The sequence below is a fragment of the Bicyclus anynana genome, chromosome 10 (genome assembly GCF_947172395.1).
Source record: "Bicyclus anynana chromosome 10, ilBicAnyn1.1, whole genome shotgun sequence".
In the NCBI taxonomy this organism is placed as follows: domain Eukaryota; kingdom Metazoa; phylum Arthropoda; class Insecta; order Lepidoptera; family Nymphalidae; genus Bicyclus; species Bicyclus anynana.
This window is the reverse complement of record NC_069092.1, coordinates 11,398,571-11,418,241: the sequence shown is the minus strand read 5'-3', so window position 1 is coordinate 11,418,241 and position 19,671 is coordinate 11,398,571. Positions and strand designations below refer to the sequence as shown.

Sequence of the window (19,671 nt, the reverse complement as noted above, 5' to 3'; positions counted from 1 at the left end):
AGTGGGTCGCGCGGTCGCAGGTCGCGGTCGCCAAGATTGGAAAGCTACCTTAAGATCGTATTCAAAAAAGTTTCGAGTGAGTAACGCAACTAAAGTTTCAATTTAAATCCTTTGTTTTTATTTGTTTATTTGCTAGGCAACAATTATAACTTACATTGAATTTGTAATACTAAGGTTAAATATAACTAGGCTTTCTAACTTATTCATGAATTACTTATTATTTGAGATTTTCAAGTGAAAATTTGTTTAGTACATTTGATATGGTAAAATAGAACTTCAGTAAATGAGAATTACCAAAACAATATTTGTTATATTTATCCAAGATGCTCGGGAGTATTTCCCATATCTCTAGGGTTATATTCTTCCACAAAAAATAATTCAAAATGTTCAAGGAACATTTGTCCTAAAATGAAAAATAAATAATATTTCTTAGACGCCCACGACTACGTCCGCGTGGAATTCAGTTTTTCTCAAATCCCGCGGGAACCATGGTTTTTTCCGGGATGAAAAGTAGCCTATGTGTTAATCCAGAGTAAAATCTATTTCCATTCCAAATTTCAGCTAAATCGCTACAGTAGCCGCAGCATAAAAGAGGAACAAACATACTTACGCACTAACACACAAGCTTTCGCCTTTATAATATTAGTGTGAAGTGTGATGTAAATAGATCTTAAAATGTGTCCCTTATACACATCCTTATAATAATGACATATTTATATTTTAAAATGCAACATTGTCGCTTTGTCACCTAAAGGCATGTGTTACATGGATAGACGGCATTATTTGAATTACTTTGTCTGAAAACATATTTTATTTTGTAGTTAACAAAATATTAGTTATGCAGATCGGTTCCTATAAGTGGTCTCGTTAATACCTTGAAGTTATGGGTAATACTCCCGAGCACCCTGTATAGAATACAAAGCCAACTTTTAAATCATGCTCACGTTGAATGGTGGCAAAAATACTGGTTACATTACCACAGCTAGGTTCTTTGCGCAAAAAAAGAGCCCACCTTATAAATTATAACAATAAATTGATTTATAATAAAAATATCCTAGCAAAAAGTAAAAAATAAACAAAACAATAATAAAAATTGAGACACATAAAACTAAACATAAAACAGCACGATTAGGCGTGACAATCGCAAAAACAAACGCAAATCTCCCGAGTATTGACAGTTATAGTTCTGGATAATTCTCCCTTTGCTCCTCTCGACACGTACGAGGAATTTGACAAACGATAGATAATCCCCGATACTGTCATGTATTTATTTATTCTCTTTTTGCATTTGTTGACAGAACAGACGTGTTGTTTATTTTTAACAAACAATGTTAAGGTGCTGATAGACTTGAGCATTCACTTGTAATGAGCATTCATGCGAATGTTACGTCACAGAAAAATACGAGAACATTTTAGCGAGCATTCTAACGAGCGTTCTGGCGAACATTCCAGCGAGCAGATTTGCTTGGAACAGAACATCGAATAGAGCGTTCGCTAGAGTTATTAAGATGTTCGTAGCTATAATTGGCTCTATACTTGGCTCAGCTCGTTGTTCAGTTCGACAAATATACAAACGGCGAATGCTCGATGTTCTATTACAAGTGAATGCTCAAGTTTATTAGCACCTTTATATGGCTTATTCATTGTAGCACGTGGTTTTAGCTGGGCAGATTTCGTTCACTTGAGAATGTCGGTTACAAATATGCCTATATGTTATAATAGACTATAACAATAATCCAGTGACGTGATAGTCCAATAGATATGACCTCTGCCTTCGATTCATAGGGTGTAAGTTCGAATTCGGTCCGGATCATGCCTACACCAACTTTTTGAGAAATTAAATATCACGTGTCTCAAACAGTGAAGTAAAAACATCGTGAGAAAACCCGCATACATAAGAATTCTCTCGTGTGTGAAGTCTGCCAATCCGCATTGGACCATCGTGATGGATTAAGGCATAAGCTTTCTTATTCTGAGAGGTAACTCGTGCTCAACAGTGAGACATGGGTCGTTAATGTATAATAATCTCTTTCTTTATCTTGATCTGTCCAGCCGTTCTGGACATTTTTTAAATTAAAATTATTATTTCTATAAAGAAAAATATAATACTTTGACACAACACTTACGTTGTACGCAAAAAAGCTCAAACCACAAGTTGTTTAGACCAAAAGATTCACCAAAGTAATTTATATTCATTTTGTGTTACAACAAACAGAATCTTGAATGTATTTTTCCTCTAGTCTCATCAAAAGCGCCAGCGAAACACGCCCGTTCTTTAGTTTACGTGAGATCTCGGGAATACTCTGAGCTAAGTGTAACACCTAAAGGTAACTGAAATCCCTCTCCCCATTAGTCACGTTGTGGCGGCGTGCAAAACTAAATTATGCTACACGCATTGAGTTATGTGTACTACTAGAGAAGCTGTTCTAAAAAAGAATAATATCGTAACTTAAAACCAGTCACTATACTGGCTGACGTAGCGCGGTTTCACCCGTGTAGTTCCCGTTCACGTAGAAATACGGAGATAAAATATAGCTTATAGCCTTCCTCGATAAATGGACTATCTTACACTGAAAGAGTTTGTCAAATCGGACCAGTAGTTCCTGGGATTATAGCGTTCAACCAAACAAACCCTTCAGCTTTATAATATTAGTATAGATATCTATAGTGATAGTTAATTCGACATTGTCATCCTAAGCCTGCATTAGTAAGTCTCCAAATCCCCTCTCCTATATGAAGGGAGGCCTAACCCTGTAATAGGCCGTTATAATAGGCTGATAATAATTATGGACATTAAACCACAGAGGGAAAAGTATTTGCTTCAGCGTTAAAGCATTAGTTCAGTCTACAAATACTGTGAAAATATGCAGCGTTAGATCGCTTAAAGATCGCTTATTGTTTCTTGCGAACAAAACTGAATATTTGAATATTTAGACGCAATTAATTACGTGGCGGTCACGAGTAAGCTAGCAAGAAAGTATGAAGTGTGGCGATATCGCTACAGTTGATTGTAACACAGTAATGATGATTACGTGTCTTCTCTAGTGCGAATTACATGAAACTCAATGGTTGCACGAAATAAATCTACTCCTCGTGAAAAACGTTATAACATTCCCTACACCGTAAGTGCCAACTTTCTCAAATATTATTAGTGTTTCTTACGCTCTTTCGAAGTTGAAAATTGTTACGGAGTGCTAAGTTTGCGAATCGAACTTTTACCGAGGCTTCTGTAACACTTCTGGGATATTTACATTTTATTGGTTGCAAACTTTTCCGGCTGTAGAAATATTGTAAAACTAAATAATAGGTTTCTAGTGGTATCAGGAGAAATTAACTGAAAGTAAACTTAGCAGTTGATTCGATGTTAATAGAGATAAGTTCATTTGATATAATAATTATAACACAAGTAGTACATAAAACAAAAGAAAATGTTAACCAACACATGACATTGAGCATTAAGAACATAAATATTACTCGATCGATATTATTGCTTTAGTAAAACTCTGTGTTGCAATTATTCATAGTCAACTATTACTGTTCCGATAGTTGTAAGGGACGGATACAGAAGTCAGTTATTCTTGAGACGGCGCGTACTGTTAGCAGTTGCCTCACTCTGGAGCCCTGACCACCGGTTGCTTGGGCACTCAAATGTCCCGCAGCGGGGGGGTTAAATTATTTTTTTGTAAATTTTTAATAGTGTTTCTTTACTTAGTATTTTATCAACATTGTTAAAAAAAACAAGGATAAATAAGAAAGTAAAAAAACTGAATATTTGAATTTATTATATTCATCTTCGCTCAGAAGAAGAAATTAAAATGAAATTATAAAATTGGTAATTTGTATCGGATGTATGCGGATAAATTAACAGTTTTTACATTGTACAATTATGCATTTATAACGACGGAATAACGTTACCGATTATATAAATTAAATGCGATATTATAATTGTCATTATCATAACAGTACTCAATATGCAAATCGAATGACTGACGACATATGTTGTTCGAATAGATTAATCCGTTGTAGTGTACACTCCCTAGATGGATATTATGTTAATAACAACTATATTACCAAATAGATATATAACAAGCGGACGCCTATAACTTTTTTCTTTCTTTTATTTCCGGCTAATTCGCAAAATCCTTTCTTAGCGAACGTCAACAAACTACCTCCCTGCCAAATTTCATCTTTGTGCGACAAGCGGTTTTTGAGATTATGTTCGAGTATTATTCGAGGTTCATAGATCTCAATAAAAATTTTAATAAAAAAAATTCAACCGACTTCCAACTCAAAAAATAACTTTAATTAAAAAGCAAAAAATAACATCCTACCTATGTGCTACCTTCTGATCAGTTTGAAGGCGGTGCCAAGCCAGTGATGTTTTAATTAAATACGTTTAAACTACAAAATTTCTGTGGTTATTCCAGAAACAGCTTTAATTAAAACACGACACTGGCTTGGCACCGCCTTCAAACTGATCAGAAGGTAGCACATAGGTAGGATGTTATTTTTTGCTTTTTAGTTAAAGTTATTTTTTGAGTTGGAAGTCGGTTGAATTTTTTTTATTAAAATTTTTATTTTTTTATTTTTAGTGTTAGCATACCCACTGCGTGTGTACAGTCACAACCTATCTAAGTGGAAAGTTCTTATCAATACAAAATTATGAAGTCCAAACACAAGGTAGCTACTGTGAGCCGTCGAGGAGTTCTCTTCACTGTGCTTCGTCTTCATCACCAGACCCTTAATACAGTCGCAATCCATCTAGGTGGAAAGTTGTCATCAATACAAATTTATCAAGTCCAAACACAAGGTAGCTACTGTGAACCGTCGAGGAGTTCTCTTCACTGTCCCTCGTCTTCATCATCAGACCCTTAATACAGTCACAATCCATTTAGGTGGAAAGTTCTCATCAACACAAATTTATCAAGTCCAAACACAAGGTAGCTACTGTGAACCGTCGAGGAGTTCTCTTCACTGTCCCTCGTCTTCATCACCAGACCCTTAATACAGTCACAATCCTTCTAGGTGGAAAGTTCTCATCAATACAAATTTATCAAGTCCAAACACAAGGTAGCTACTGTGAACCGTCGAGGAGTTCTCTTCACTGTCCCTCGTCTTCATCATCAGACCCTTAATACAGTCACAATCCATCTATGTGATAAGTTCTCATCAATACAAATTGATCAAGTCCAAACAAAAGGTAGCTACTGTGAACCGTCGAGGAGTTCTCTTCACTGTCCCTCGTCTTCATCACCAGACCCTTAATACAGTCACAACCCATATAGGTGGAAAGTACTCATCAATACAAATTAATCAAGCCCAAACAAAAGGTGACTGCTGTAAATCCTTGACGAGTTCCATCGTCTGTGTTTCGGCTCCATCATCAGACAAACTCCAAACCTTCATAAAGTTGTAGTGGTTTAAAATACCTTATGGAAACACTAACAAACGTACTAGCCGTCTCTACAACTTTCGAAAGTTCCCCTCAATTTCTCCAGGATGCCATCATCAGATCCTGACATGAAAAAAATGGAACCACCCTGGAAGTAAACCCTACAAAACAAAAAAAGAATTTTCAAAATCGGTCCATAATTGACGGAGTTATCGCTGGACATACATAAAAAAAAAAAAATAAAAAAAAAAAACATACATACAGCCGTACGTAGAACCTCCTCCTTTTTGGAAGTCGGTTAAAAATTCCAGTAACTAGTACAGTGTCTAGAAAAGTTGTACTATTTAAAAGTCAATGGAGCTGTTAAAATGTTTGATTTAAAATTATAATACTGTACAACATACAGACAGACAGACGAAAATAATTATAAAAAATATTGTTGGCTTCAGTATCAATTATACAGGGTGCTAGGGAGTATTCCCCATAACTTTAAGGTGTTGGCAAGTCCACATATAGGAGCCAAACTGCATAACTAATATTTTTTTAACTGAAAATAAAAACTTTTTAACCGACTTCCAAAAAGGAGGAGGTTCTACGTTCGGCTGTATGTATGTTTTTTTTTTTATATTTTCATACAAAGTATAATTCAAATAATTCCGACTATCCATGTAACATACGACTTTATCTATCCTTGCATTTCAAAATTTTAAAGTTTAGATACGTCATATTTATAAAGATGAGTATAAGGGACAAATTATAAGATCTATTTACAAAATAAATATTATTTACTCCGAAAATTATAAATTTTAGAACACATGAAAAGTGACGGCCTCCGTGGCGCAGTGGTATGCGTAGTGGATTTGCAAGATGGAGGCCCTGGGTTCGATCCCCGGCTGGTCCGATTGAGGTTTTCTTAACTGGTCCTGGTCTGGCTGGTGGGAGGCTTCGGCGGTGGTTAGTTAGCACCCTACCGACAAAGACGTACCGCCAAGCGATTTAGCGTTCCGGTACGATGTCGTGTAGAAACCGAAAGGGGTGTGGATTTTCATCCTCCTCCAACTCCAACAAGTTAGCCCGCTTCCATCTTAGATTGCATCATCACTTACCATCAGGTGAGATTGTAATCAAGGGCTAACTTATAAAGAATAAAAAAAATTAACATTTTAAATTAATTTTCGGCAAAGAATATAACCTCAGAGATATAGGAATTACTCCCCAGCAGCCTGTATAATGCCCTCTGACTAAAATTTACAAAATATCTTCAATGTACAAAATTTCACCTGTTACAGTTTTATTATAAGTAAAGATTTTATCAAATATTTAGTTTTTATTATCGAAATCGAGCATAATATGCCACGCCAAAAGCACTTACAGTAAAGAAAATCTGCAATAAACCGGTAACTCGGGCTGATTTACGGGAAAATCAAGTATTTTATATGAGAAGTTCGATCACTCACGATGTCAATACGCAACGACGTGGTGTTAAATGAAACAAACAAAACAAATTGAGTTTCCTTGAAACGACTATCGCGTCTACTGAACGGGAAAACAAAGTAATTTCGTTGAATAATTTAACCCTCCGATCCCATTTGTGGGTGGGTAACGTAATATAGTTGTAACCAAATAACATCGATATTAGTTTTTAACAATAACTGTTACTTTATTTCAACAAAGAAATTATATTATTCGTTTCTTCTTGTTGAAATAATATACAATATAATTTCAACAAGAAGAAACTAGAAACGAAAATAAAATTTGGTTTACATTTTTTTGGGCTGTATTTCTAGCTCTTTTATCTCTGTTTTAATGTGGGCTTTTAAATGTTTTTTTTGTATTAACTATGAAACAGAGAGATATTTTAGCAAATCGAAAACATGAACTCCAAGATTTAGATTTTAAGCCTTGAAACTTTTGAGATTGTTTTCTGATAACTAAGTTAAGTTATTATTTTTTGGGTTTGAAACGTTTTATAATAACTCTTCAGTACTTCTTATAATAACGTATTAGACGGCATTTTAGCACCCCGCCTCAAGATCCCATTTTTATTCCGAGACATCGAAACATTAATTAAAAAAATACAATTAATACACCTACTAATTCTAACAACGCATATTTTAACATAACTAATGTAATAAACGCTTTAATTATAAGACGATTGTTACGCAAGGTTTTTAAATGAAACGTTCACAGAGACGAAATCTTTATATTTAAATCATACTAATTAAGCTCAAGCCAAAGGAAATGCAAATGAATGTAAGAATTTAGCCGCAACTTCACATTTATTAAGAGAAGCGTTAAGGACTCTTGGATTTAATTATACCACATTCTTTAGATAGCGGAGCCGCAAAAGTGTGAGATTTAGAAACCAACTCAACTTCGGAACAAAGATCTACCTACCTATTGTATCTTAATTTAAATAATAATTCGACGGCCTCCGTGGCGCAGTGGTATCGTTATCAACCCATATTAGGCTCACTACTGAATTCGAGTCTCCTCTCAGAATGAGAAGGGTTAAGCCTATAGTCCACCACGCTGGCCCAATGCGAATGGGCAAACTTGACACACGCAGAACTTGAATTAAGAAATTTCTCTGGTATGCAGGTTTCCTCACGATGTTTTCCTTCACCGTTTGAGACACGTGATACCTAATTTCTTAAAATGCACAGAACTGAAAAGTTGGAGGTGCATGCCCCGGACCGGATTCGAACCCACACCCTCGGGAATCGGAGGCAGAGGTCATATCCATTGGGCTATCACGACTCTCTTGCAGTGGTATGCGCGGTGCATTTACAAGACAGAGGTCCTGGGTTCAATCACCTTGTACTTTTTCCAAGTTAGAAGCCCGCTTCCATCATATACTAAGTATATTATCACTTAAGATCAGATAGATCACAGTCAAGGGCCGATAGAGGTTTTCTTTATTGGTCCAGGTTTGGCTGGTGGGAGGCTTCGGCCGTGGCTAGTTACCACGCTACCGACAAAGACGTTCTGCCAAGCGATATAGCGTCCCGGTACGATGTCGTGTGGAAACCGAAAGGGGTGTGGATTTTCATCCTCCTACTAAGAAGTTAGTCCGCTTGCATCTCGGATTGCATCATCACTTACATCAAGTGAGATTGCCAGCGACTCAGTATCGTGATGTTTGGACAAATTCCTATGTCCTGCAGTGGACATCCATTAGCTGTTATGATGATGATGATGATGACATAGTATAAAATAAAGTCGCTTCCGCTGTACGTTTGGTTAGATCTTTTAAACTATTCAACGGATTTAAATGCATTTTTCAGTTATAAATAAAGCAATTCAAGAGAAAGATTTATATGTTAAAAATATACATACATATTGTAGTACAGAAAAAATAACAGAGGTTTTAAAAAACGGAGGCACAGAGGCCGTTGGTATGTTTTTCTTTCGTTTGCCATAAAGATATATTTGTACTAATCATAAAATTAGTATCCAAAAAGAAGCTGAGGCGGGTTACTAGTCCATATTAAATTTCAAATCCATATACAAACATAAAGAATTTAATGAAAAGTATTGTTTTAAATTGAAATACCCTGACTCCTATTCAATCTAATGGGCTATTTCTTTGATTACAGCACAATACCATTAAACGTTTTGTTATAGGTAGTCGTGTCGGACTCGTGCTACCCTTTCTATTTTGTTACATTTTCAACTGAGCTTTTCGCTGACTGGAACTTTTCGCTACTGTATTGTTATTTTATTCATTAACGGTGCAGTTCACTCAATTTCAGAAAATTGAAAGCAAACTTTGTTAGTTTAACTTTATTTTATGATTTTTTTTCTCTCTCATTTAATTAATTGGAGTTATTATTTTTTTTAACAATGATTATTAAATATAAAACACTATTAAAAGTTACTTTAAAATTGATACTTTTATTTGTTTAAAGCAAACAGATAAATATTATTTTAACTACATAAATATTTAATGAACATTTAATTATTATTATTTTAAACCAATAGCGAACGAAATTATTTTGATAAAATAAGATTTGAGACATTCGCTTCTGAATATTTTATTTTTATATTTTAATAAACATATTTTTAGTATAAATAACAATATGTATTTAGCTATGAAATTGCCGTTCTGCAATACTGGCGCTTCAAATCAAAATGAATTCTTAGCCAAATAAAAATGTTTGGCTAAGAATTTTAATTTCAAATTAATTTTATTTTTAAAACATGGAATTTTTTTTTCAAAAGTAGTCATTTGTTTATTGGTTAGTGTTACATTGTCATCGCATTTCAGTTTTTTCGTCATCATGGATACGTTAAAAATTCGAGTAATTATGGAACATGAGTACCTGTTGTATGTATGTATTTACAAGAGGACTCATAAGTTTCTAAGTAACAAAAGTAGTCAATGTGTCACTACAGGGTATAATCTATCTCTCTAAATCTAAAGAGTAACAAACATCTATACAAACTTTCACGTTTACGATATAAGCGAAATAAGAATAGTTTTACTGCAAATATAATAAGAAGGTTTAAAATTATTCAATGCTCTCGCAACAATGTACGAAAAAGACTTGATCCGTCGAACACTCTAAACTGGCCTTTTAAAGTTAAGCTATTCAGTGAAGCGGTCTTGAAACTACTAGAAGTATGTGCTTGTAGACAGAAGATCTCAAGTCGAGAGGTCAACGAAATCCACGCTTTTGAAATAAGTAGCCTTCTTTATAAAAACAGTAAAATGACTTTTGAACCTTGAACGTTATTCCTAGTACATATTATAAATAATTAAAACTACACAGTACGTACGTAGTATGGTACAGTGCAGCTTTTTAATTATACAAAAACTATAAAAACTATTCACTTTGTTTAAAGTGTTAAGTGGTCTAGACATGAGTAGCATAACAGAAAAGCCAAGCAAATTTTCTGAAATACCAAAATTGAGATTTTGTTGCGATGAAATTAAGGTAAATTTAAACTTTGAACTAGAGTTTCTTTAAGGACATCAGTAATAATTTTAAAAACTCTGGTATTAATAGTTTTGTATTATTCGTAGAGTTGTTCTGCTTTTAGAGAGGGATTATAATTTACCGCGTGAGAAACAATTATTCATTGATAAAATTTATTTATACGGTATTTAATTAACAACATTTGGGAAAAAAATTATATGGGAAATAGCAGAAATTACAGACACTTTAATTTTATTTATTTGTATGGATATGTTAAATATTGAACTATTACTACTCGTGTAAATTTTTTTTAATTATAACCACGTAGATACTTTTAATAATATGATGACAGCTTGCTGCAACTTTATTATATTTGAATATATAATAATTTATTTATTTTGCTATCATCCGCGAAAAAACGACGAACCCATGCGACAACGTCACCCAGGTCCGACAAAATACTCTCTACGCACGTTTCACCACGAAACCGGAGCATCCTCAGGAGATGTTGACTCTACATCGTGCAAGCGCAATTGCAATTATGCAATAAATAAATTATTATACTATATTCATGATGAACTTCCGCAAAGTTATTATTAACTATATTTATTACTTGACTATTTTTACTGGCCGTCATTTTATGAAAATTTCTTAAAATTGTATATGAATTAAATAATTGGGTAAGAGAGTCGGATAGTTAAGAATTGAAGAGGTATTCATTCCAAAATTGAGTTTGCCGTCAACGATAGTCACGGAGACACCCTAATGTGATTTCACCGACGATGCAAAATTATAAATCAATTTCCAGTTATTCTCGACTTTATCAACCACTTCTTCAAATTGAATATTTAAGTATTATAGCTTAGCAAAGGATCCTCTCGAGAATTCTTTATAGTTGTTATGTACGCTACCCATAATAATGGAACAACAACTCGTAATAAAATCTTTGGTTAAAAACCAAATTGATACTCGTACTTTCAAATTCAATAATTTTAGTAGGATACTTTAAAGGCGGATTTACATTTGTCTGACGTGGCGTGTTGTGACGCATCAGAACAGAATCGGTTTCATACATTTTGTATGCGACACATCAGAAGCCATCACGACATGTCACAACACATAAGTGTAAACGTTGCCATACAAAATGTATGATACCGAGTCTGTTCTGACGCGTCACGACACGACACGTCAGATAAATATAAATTAGGCTTAAGGACAAATTGAAATGTTACCTACTAGACCCACGACTTTGGGTGAAATTTAGTAATAATCGGTTGTATTACAAAACGGAGGTCCTGGATTTGATCCGCGGCTGGGCAGATTGAGATTTTAATTAGTTTCGACCGTGGCTAGTTACCACCCTACCGGCAAAGTCGTACCGCCAAGCGATTTAGCGTTCCGGTACGATGCCGTGTAGAAACCAAAAGGGGTGTGGATTTTCATCCTCCTCCTAACAAGTTAGCTCGCTTCCATCTTAGACTGCATCATCACTTACCATCAGGTGAGATTGTAGTCAAGGGCTAACTTGTAAAGAAAAAAAAACAAACATTATTAGAGCCAGGTGTCAAGTCAATCCGCACAAGCTGTAGGTATTAACACGTATAAATTATAATGATCATAGAACAAAGAAAGCACCATAGGTATTTATCGCTTTGGTCGTGACGCTACCAACATTGTAACTCTGTGAGAACTGAGAACTTTCTGAAAGGAACAAAACTTAATAATCCGTGCCCAAACAAGTAACCCACTGCATCAACGATGAAGTCAATTAAATGTATGTTGAACCGTTTAAGTGGAATACTACGTATCGCAGGTATAAATAACATGTCCTGCCTGGCGACATTTGAGTCATATTTCACGGATTTACTTACCTAAAATTCACCGCTTTGCTGCAGTAGATATTCACAATATTATAGCCCATACCGGTGGTGAAAGTTGCTCTAGCTTTAGTGGTCCGACCGTGGTTAGCAATTTTTATTGCTAACATTTCATATTTTTGTCTATTTTACCTGCCTTTTCGAGGCTTTGAGATATTTCGATGTATGTTATGCGTGTATGTTTCGTTCTTTGGCGCGCTAAATAGCCTTAGATTGACGGATTTTATTTATTTTTGCATGGATTTTCCATACCTTTTTGCATATCTTATTTATGTTTTTTTTTAATTAGTGCCATATAAAGGTTTAAGCAACCACTTTATTCACCGTCAACTTTTCAGTTATGTGCATTAAGAAATTTTATATTACGTATCTCAAACGGTGAAGGAAAACATCGTAAAGAAACCTGCATACCTAAGAATTTTCTTGATTCTCTTCGTGTGTGCCAATACGCATGGTCCAGGGTAGAGGACTATTAACCTAACCCCTGTTATTCTGAGAGTAGACTCGTGCACAATATGGGTTGTTAATGATAATGATGATAATCAAAATACTTGGACCTCTCACTCGCACGCTTACGAAATTACCGCCATGTGGAATGTTGAATCAACTATTATTGTTCCGATAGTTGTTTCAGTCTTGTAGCGAAAAGCTTTGAGCAACACCTTAAGAAGCTTTTACTTTACTGTTGGATCAAGAGTCGGATACAGAAGGCAGTGATTCTTGAGTCGCGTATTGTGAGGAGGTTCCTCACTCTGAAGCCCTGACCACCGGTTGCTTGGGCACTCAAATGTCCCGCAGTGGGAGGGTTGATTTTTTCATAAATTTTTAATGGTGTTTTGTATTTTATTTTTATATCAACATTGTTAAAAAATTAAAAAAAAATTTTAATAAATAAATGATAATGATGATGATGATGATGATGATGATGATGATGATGATGATGATGATGATGATGATGATGATGATGATAATGATGATGATGATGATGATGATGATGATAATGATGATGATGATGATGATGATGATGGTGATGATGAAAGGTTTACAAAAACTAAAGGTAACGCCAAAGTACTGATTAGCTAGCCTAGTAAACTATTTTATTTATTGATGCTTGAGGTTTCAAACTACTTAATGAAATTGTTAATTTAGGCTCTTTATTTAGGAATTAACAAAGCCAACTAAATAGATTTCGTGATAGATGATATTTTGTCCACGAATTTATACTCCAATTAGCTATTTAATTAAATCTAGAACAAAGGCATTTCAAATGACTGAATTATTTGCGTTTTAGTGAGAGTGGTACGATTCAATGGATATCAAATTTATGGTTTACAAGGTTTACATTAGGTATAGTTGTAGATTTGTATAACTTCGAAACAATAAACAATAATAGTTTTCTTTATTTAAGTAAAATAATTAATTTACAAAATTTTTTAACAATTAAGTGTACTAAGTCAATGGCTCTTTCAAAAGAAATTTTGATATTAAAAAACAGTGAATACTCTGATTTTTCAGCATTTATCCATCATGTTTTTAAAAATATATTTGCCGATTATTAAAATCGACTTGTCAAGGAATAACAAAATGAATAGATAAACTACTTGAATAGTTAAAATCACAATCAACATGAAATCATTTCAAGTAGGCTTAATCTACAAGCACTTTTGAAATATCAAGTTATTTATGTTGTTAAGTTAGTTAAGTTGATTATTTGTATAGACTCTACCACCGATTCGGAAGGTTCTGTTGAGAAGAGCCGACAAGAAACTGAACCGTTGCTATTTTAAAAAACCATACTGTATAATAATTTACAATCGTTAATAACATTACTTATAGTTTTACTGTCTGCGTGAAGGTGGAAGCTAATCCAATGTCCTCCAAGCACTTTTATCATTAAGAACAGTTACTAACATAGACATATAAAAGGAACCCAAATGGAACGTTAAAAATGATACCATACCTATTTATAAAATGACTCGACCTTCTCACGCGGAAGGTTAAGATAAAAAGGTTCACCTATTCAAGTGTAATATCAAACTTAACACAAACTAAGAAGTGTGAAAGAATATAAAAGCGTTGACACAGGGCGGGAACGGAAGTATTATAAAAGGGCAATTTAAAATCCATTAATAACATCTTCCGACACGCGACAGTCACTTCGTATAATCGATTTCTCTATTCAGATTCACACAAGATGTATTCGAGAGTTACATCACTGTGGATAGAAGCTGGGATTACTTTGAGGCAATCCGTGACGCGCGAGGAATATAATTAACTTGTAATAATCCTTGAGATAACTTTGTTCTAACACCCAGGGACGTATTTCTAAAGCCTTGAGCCAGACCAGGGGGAATAAGACCCTGAGATCTACCCATGAGAGTCCTCACTGAAGTCATGTATTTCATTTTAGTATTTGCTTAAAGAAACGTTGGTAGAGTCTTATTTGACTTTATAAAAGTGCTTATAAACTAAGTCTACTTAAAATAAACGAATTTTAACTTTGATTTTGAATTTTAGATAATCTATACTTATAATAAATCTGTAGAGAGTTCAATTCTGTATATGAAATATATTTCCATATTAACTATCAGCGGGTGATTAGTGATCGATACTGATGCCAAAAATTAAATCAGTAAAAGTTATACATTTTGTCTGTCTGTCTATCTGTCTGTATGTTCGTTATAGAAACAAAAACTACTCGACGGATTTTAACGAAACTTGGTATGATTATTCTTCATACTCCTGGGCAGGTTATAGTATACTTTTCATCACGCTACAATCAATAAAAGAAAAAGGTGACAAATAAACCTTAGACTATGATCAGAGCAGTGAAGGTGACAAATAAACCTTAGACTATGATCTCACCTGATTGACAAACTATTATAGCTACAGGCTTACTTGAAGAGGTATACATTTATTTTACCGATACCTCCGACGGTTTCTAAGTCATATCATACTAGAACGCTAAATCGCTAGGCGGTAGAGTCTGTCTGATCTGTTGCAACAAGACAGAGGTCCTAGGTTCGATCCAATTAGGTTTTCTTAATTAGTTCAGGTCTGGCTGGTAGGAGGCTTCGACCGTGTCTTGTTATCATCCTATCGGCAAAGACGTACCGCCAAGCGATTTAGCGTTCCGGTACAATGTCGAGTAGTAAATGGGTGTAGATTTTCATCTTAAGCCTAATAATTTAGCTCACTTCTATATTCGATTCGATCAAAGGCTAACTTGTAAAGCCTAAAAAAAAACCTCTGCTTTCTTAATACCATAGTCTGAGTTTACATTTCGCCGATACTACTAGAAATATCAAGAATTGAATTTCCAGGCACAAGAGTGTACTAACATCTCCGATTTCCAATTCCAGGTTGCTTCTGAGAATTTATTGAAAAAATAACGGAGAATATAGTACCGGAGTATAAACGGTTGTATAATATTACTAGCTGTCTACAATGGCTTTACCTGCGATGTTTTCATACCGACATTTTCAAAGTATGTTGTAACTGTATGTACTATTTTTACTATAATTTATCTCTTTGACCATCCCGAGTGTATAAAGTCGTTCCTAAACTAGAAATACTGTATCTAACTAAATCTGTACGCATCGATTATTTATAAATCTATAAGTTGGTGTATCTATTGATGGACAAAAATAGGAGAATAATTAGAAATATACGAATTAGATTAACCCTTTAGCCATTATCAGTGCGTAAATAATAGATACAGCCGTAATTCCTCAGTGGATATGACCTCTGCCTCCGCGTAGGTTCAAATCTGGTATGGGACATACACCTCCTCAATTATGTGCATTGTAAGAAATTAAATATCACGGGTCTCAAACGTTGAAGGGAAAACATCGTCAGAAAACCTGCACAACTGAGAGTTTTATTAATTCTCTACGTGTGCGAAGTCTGCCAATCTGCATTGGGCCAGCGTGGTGGGCTATTGAGCAGCAGTGAGAATATTGGTTGATATATTATTAAGTAATAGATATGCATGATGATTATCAGCTAATCGACGTTTAATCATCGGTCCATCTAGTGGGGAGTCAACCATTGCATTTTCCGCATAGCTCAAAAGCACAATGTATGCATAAAGTAAATCAAACCACAATGTAGTGTACATTATACGTAACATTCATGGTTATAATACTAAAATGCAGTCACGTAACAGCTTACTTGGCTTAGATGTTATCAGTCAGTAACACGGTACGTGCTTTTTACCGTGCTGCGTACAAGTAGAGTGAACGATATGGGCAGTGAATTGTACTGGACTGGGGGACTGCGATAGCCAGACATTCTTCAATATTATGATGGCTGAAATTTGTCAGACTATGCTCCTGATATAGGTATGTTAGCCAATTATAAAGTTTGGCGGCTGTGGCGGTTGTGGCGGTTTTGGGAGCACATTTTAATAATCCAAGTCCTTAACTGTCCAAGTATGGAGCGTAAGTATTTTTTTTGGCATAATATAAAAAAATATTTTCTCAAGTTGCCAATCACTTTCAACTCTTCGGAAATAACCTTTACATATGTTTTAAGAGATCTTGTAAAGTCTCTAATGATGGGTGATTGCCCGCCGCCTTCCCGATAATTTGGATAAACTCATAATTGTGGACAAGATGGAGGGCAAACGAACACGTGGCTGATCACCTAGACTCTAATCTGACCAAGTAAAGTTGCTCAAGGGCCTTCCACTTTCAACGGCTTTCAGGAAAGCAGAGGACCTAAATGAGTAGAAGGAAATAGTTGAGTACGTGTTATGGACAATGAAATGTGGACTTTAGTTGTTAATACAACGACCAAGGAGAATGATGAAAATAAAACTTCTGACAACATTATCAACAAACTATGTTTTGGAAATTGAGGTTTACCACCACGATCCAAACTACCGTATTTACATATGGTAGGAGCAAGGGCTGATAAATATTGAGCTTTCATAAAAGTAGGTACGTCAGGCCATTGCAGGCTCTCGGAATTGTCAAAATAAAATAAGAAACTAGGGTACAGTTTTGCTTGGCATGCTTAAGGTCATAACTCATTACTCCCACCCAGCTGCTTCGTCTCTCCTCGTGACTGCTTGTGAGTGAAGCGATCTGATATAGCTACGAAGGAGCGTATTCTGTCTGGTACAGGCTGTGAAAAGAATAATAACCGCAATAAGCGAGATAGTTTAGTGGTAGCAATAGGTAGTGATCAGTACAGTCAATCATAGGTGGCTGAATTCCACAAATTAAAAAAAAATATATTTATGAAACTAAAACAATAGTAGCATTAGTAATATCTTACTGCAATGCGACGTCGTTAACAATCCATTCAGACTGTGTCTAACACAGAACTTGAAGTCACTAGGTAACCAGTCACCAACATAAGAGAAGAAGGGTAAGTCTTAGTAAAAAAAACTTGTTAAAGACAGTTCAACAAACAAACAAACAGTTAGTAAAATTCAACTGCGACACTTTGCAGAGCATGCCCTATAATGCAGTCTTATAGGTAGGTACCAGCGGCGAAGAGTTCATGCAATATTTTCTTTAAGACGGCTTACCTTCATCTAAATTTCATCCTTCGCCACTGGTATTTACTGTGTTACCCAATGGATAGGAACACAGATATGCTGTTTGATACAAGTATTAAGCATAGCGGTACTACTTCCCTGGACGAGCTCTATCACAAATGGATGGGCTTCTATACAATACTTTACGCCCTAGTAAAAGCCAAAGTCAAAGTCAAAATTAATTTATTTCAATTAGCCTTAGTTTACAAACAGTTTGGTTACATCAGATAATAATATTAATAGATAATGGTGATAATAATTGGTTGAAAACTCAAAATTAATGTTAGGAGGGTTCCAAAAGTGTACTGCTAGTGTAGTGTGTGTGAACGTAGTGCAGTGTGCAACAATTTTATCTTTATTTCTGATATTAATATTATTAACTTAAATAAATAAAAATACCACTACATCATAGGTTAAGCCTTCTTAAACGCGGTGAGTATGCATAATTATCTCTCAAGAGTGTTATTTAATTAAGAATAAAAAAATACATGCGACTTTTTGCGGTAATATAATGTTTATTAAATGTTCATTTGCTCACTGTTTATAAATGAGGGTTATTTTTGATAGTTGTTTATCATGTTATATAATTATGACACAAATTAAAAACTTAATTTCCAATAAAACATTTTTGCTAGACAACTACAATTAAAACATCAAGTTACTTAAAAGTAATTAAAACCTTTTAATAAAATTACCAGAGCTGCGAAATGTAGCTCATAAAATTTTGCACTTAGCACTTAATTTGATTATAAGAAAAACTGCACGACAACAATATTGCCATTTATTTTATGAGAAGTATTAATTAAAACTATTTATTTATTTATTTAGTTGTAACATAATTTTAATTGCATATAAAAAGCTTTTATTCACTAATATGTTAACGTATATCTGATAATAACATCTAATAAAAATCCAATTGATTATAATTGGTAACATAATTTAAAGTCAATTATTACAAGCGAGAAATATGCAATCAGTCTGCGTTGACCCGAATGAAATTATTCTTATAGTCTAGGTATATATAATATATTTTAATTTTTTCTTAATTGCCTTGAAATAAAAATAAATATAAATCATTAAAATAATTGTACTTAAACAAATAAGAGATTAATCCTTACTGCTTTCAAAGGTTATCAACTCACCTTAAATATATTTCTTGAATAGGTCAAAGCGACACACAAATCTAAACAAACATTTAATTTCCGTAACCACTAGACACTGTTTGAACGAACTCACTCAATCGATACTTAATTAACCCCACAAATTCGTCCGGACTGCGTTTGAATTATTTATTGAAACAACGAATCACGATTATTTTTGTGCTACGAAACAAAGTTACGCCATGTCGTACCGTAGCGGCGTAGCTCTACGCCGTAGACGCTCGCTCGGTTTCGTAGAGCGCGTGGTACTGAAGGCTACGGTCAGGTCTTACCGCTAGCAACCAAAAGGTCGCTCGGATTACCCACTGTCAACCCTCAACCTAACGTATTATTCATACAAAACATTACGCGGGACTGAGTAACGGTACAAATAAATATTGTTTTAGCCCGCACTACTCACATGTATTATTATTTAAAGACCCCAGTGCTTTTGTATAGTACATCAATTTACCTTTTTTCTGATACTCTTACGATAAACAAGAGTAGGTACTAGAAAAATCAATTTATCATCTTGAAATAATTTATCAATAAGGTCAATGCCCGTTACCGGGGTTAAGAGATTATTTTTGTGATATTGATCTGTTAGCCCGAAAATGTAAGCGTACTTGGTAGATTTTAGTTATATACGCTATGCTTATAATATCCTTTCTCTTTATTCCACGACATTTACAATAGCAGTTCGGTGAGCAAGTAAAGCCGGTTGTCGATCATTAGCATTAATATTTGATATCGGTCGTTACTGAGACAAAATTACTATCACCATAACCAAGTC

The 19,671-nt window shown here is 34.6% G+C and overlaps 1 protein-coding gene across 1 annotated transcript in view; it reads right to left on the bottom strand.

Annotated features, from left to right (window-relative positions):
* Positions 1-19,087, bottom strand: part of LOC112046646 (suppressor of lurcher protein 1) — a 412,265-nt gene extending 393,178 nt beyond the window's left edge. The window contains exon 1 of the mRNA XM_052883831.1: positions 18,882-19,087. The gene's annotated coding sequence lies outside the window, so the exon portion shown is untranslated. The remainder of the gene's footprint in view (positions 1-18,881) is intronic.
* Between the last annotated feature and the right edge of the window lie 584 nt (positions 19,088-19,671).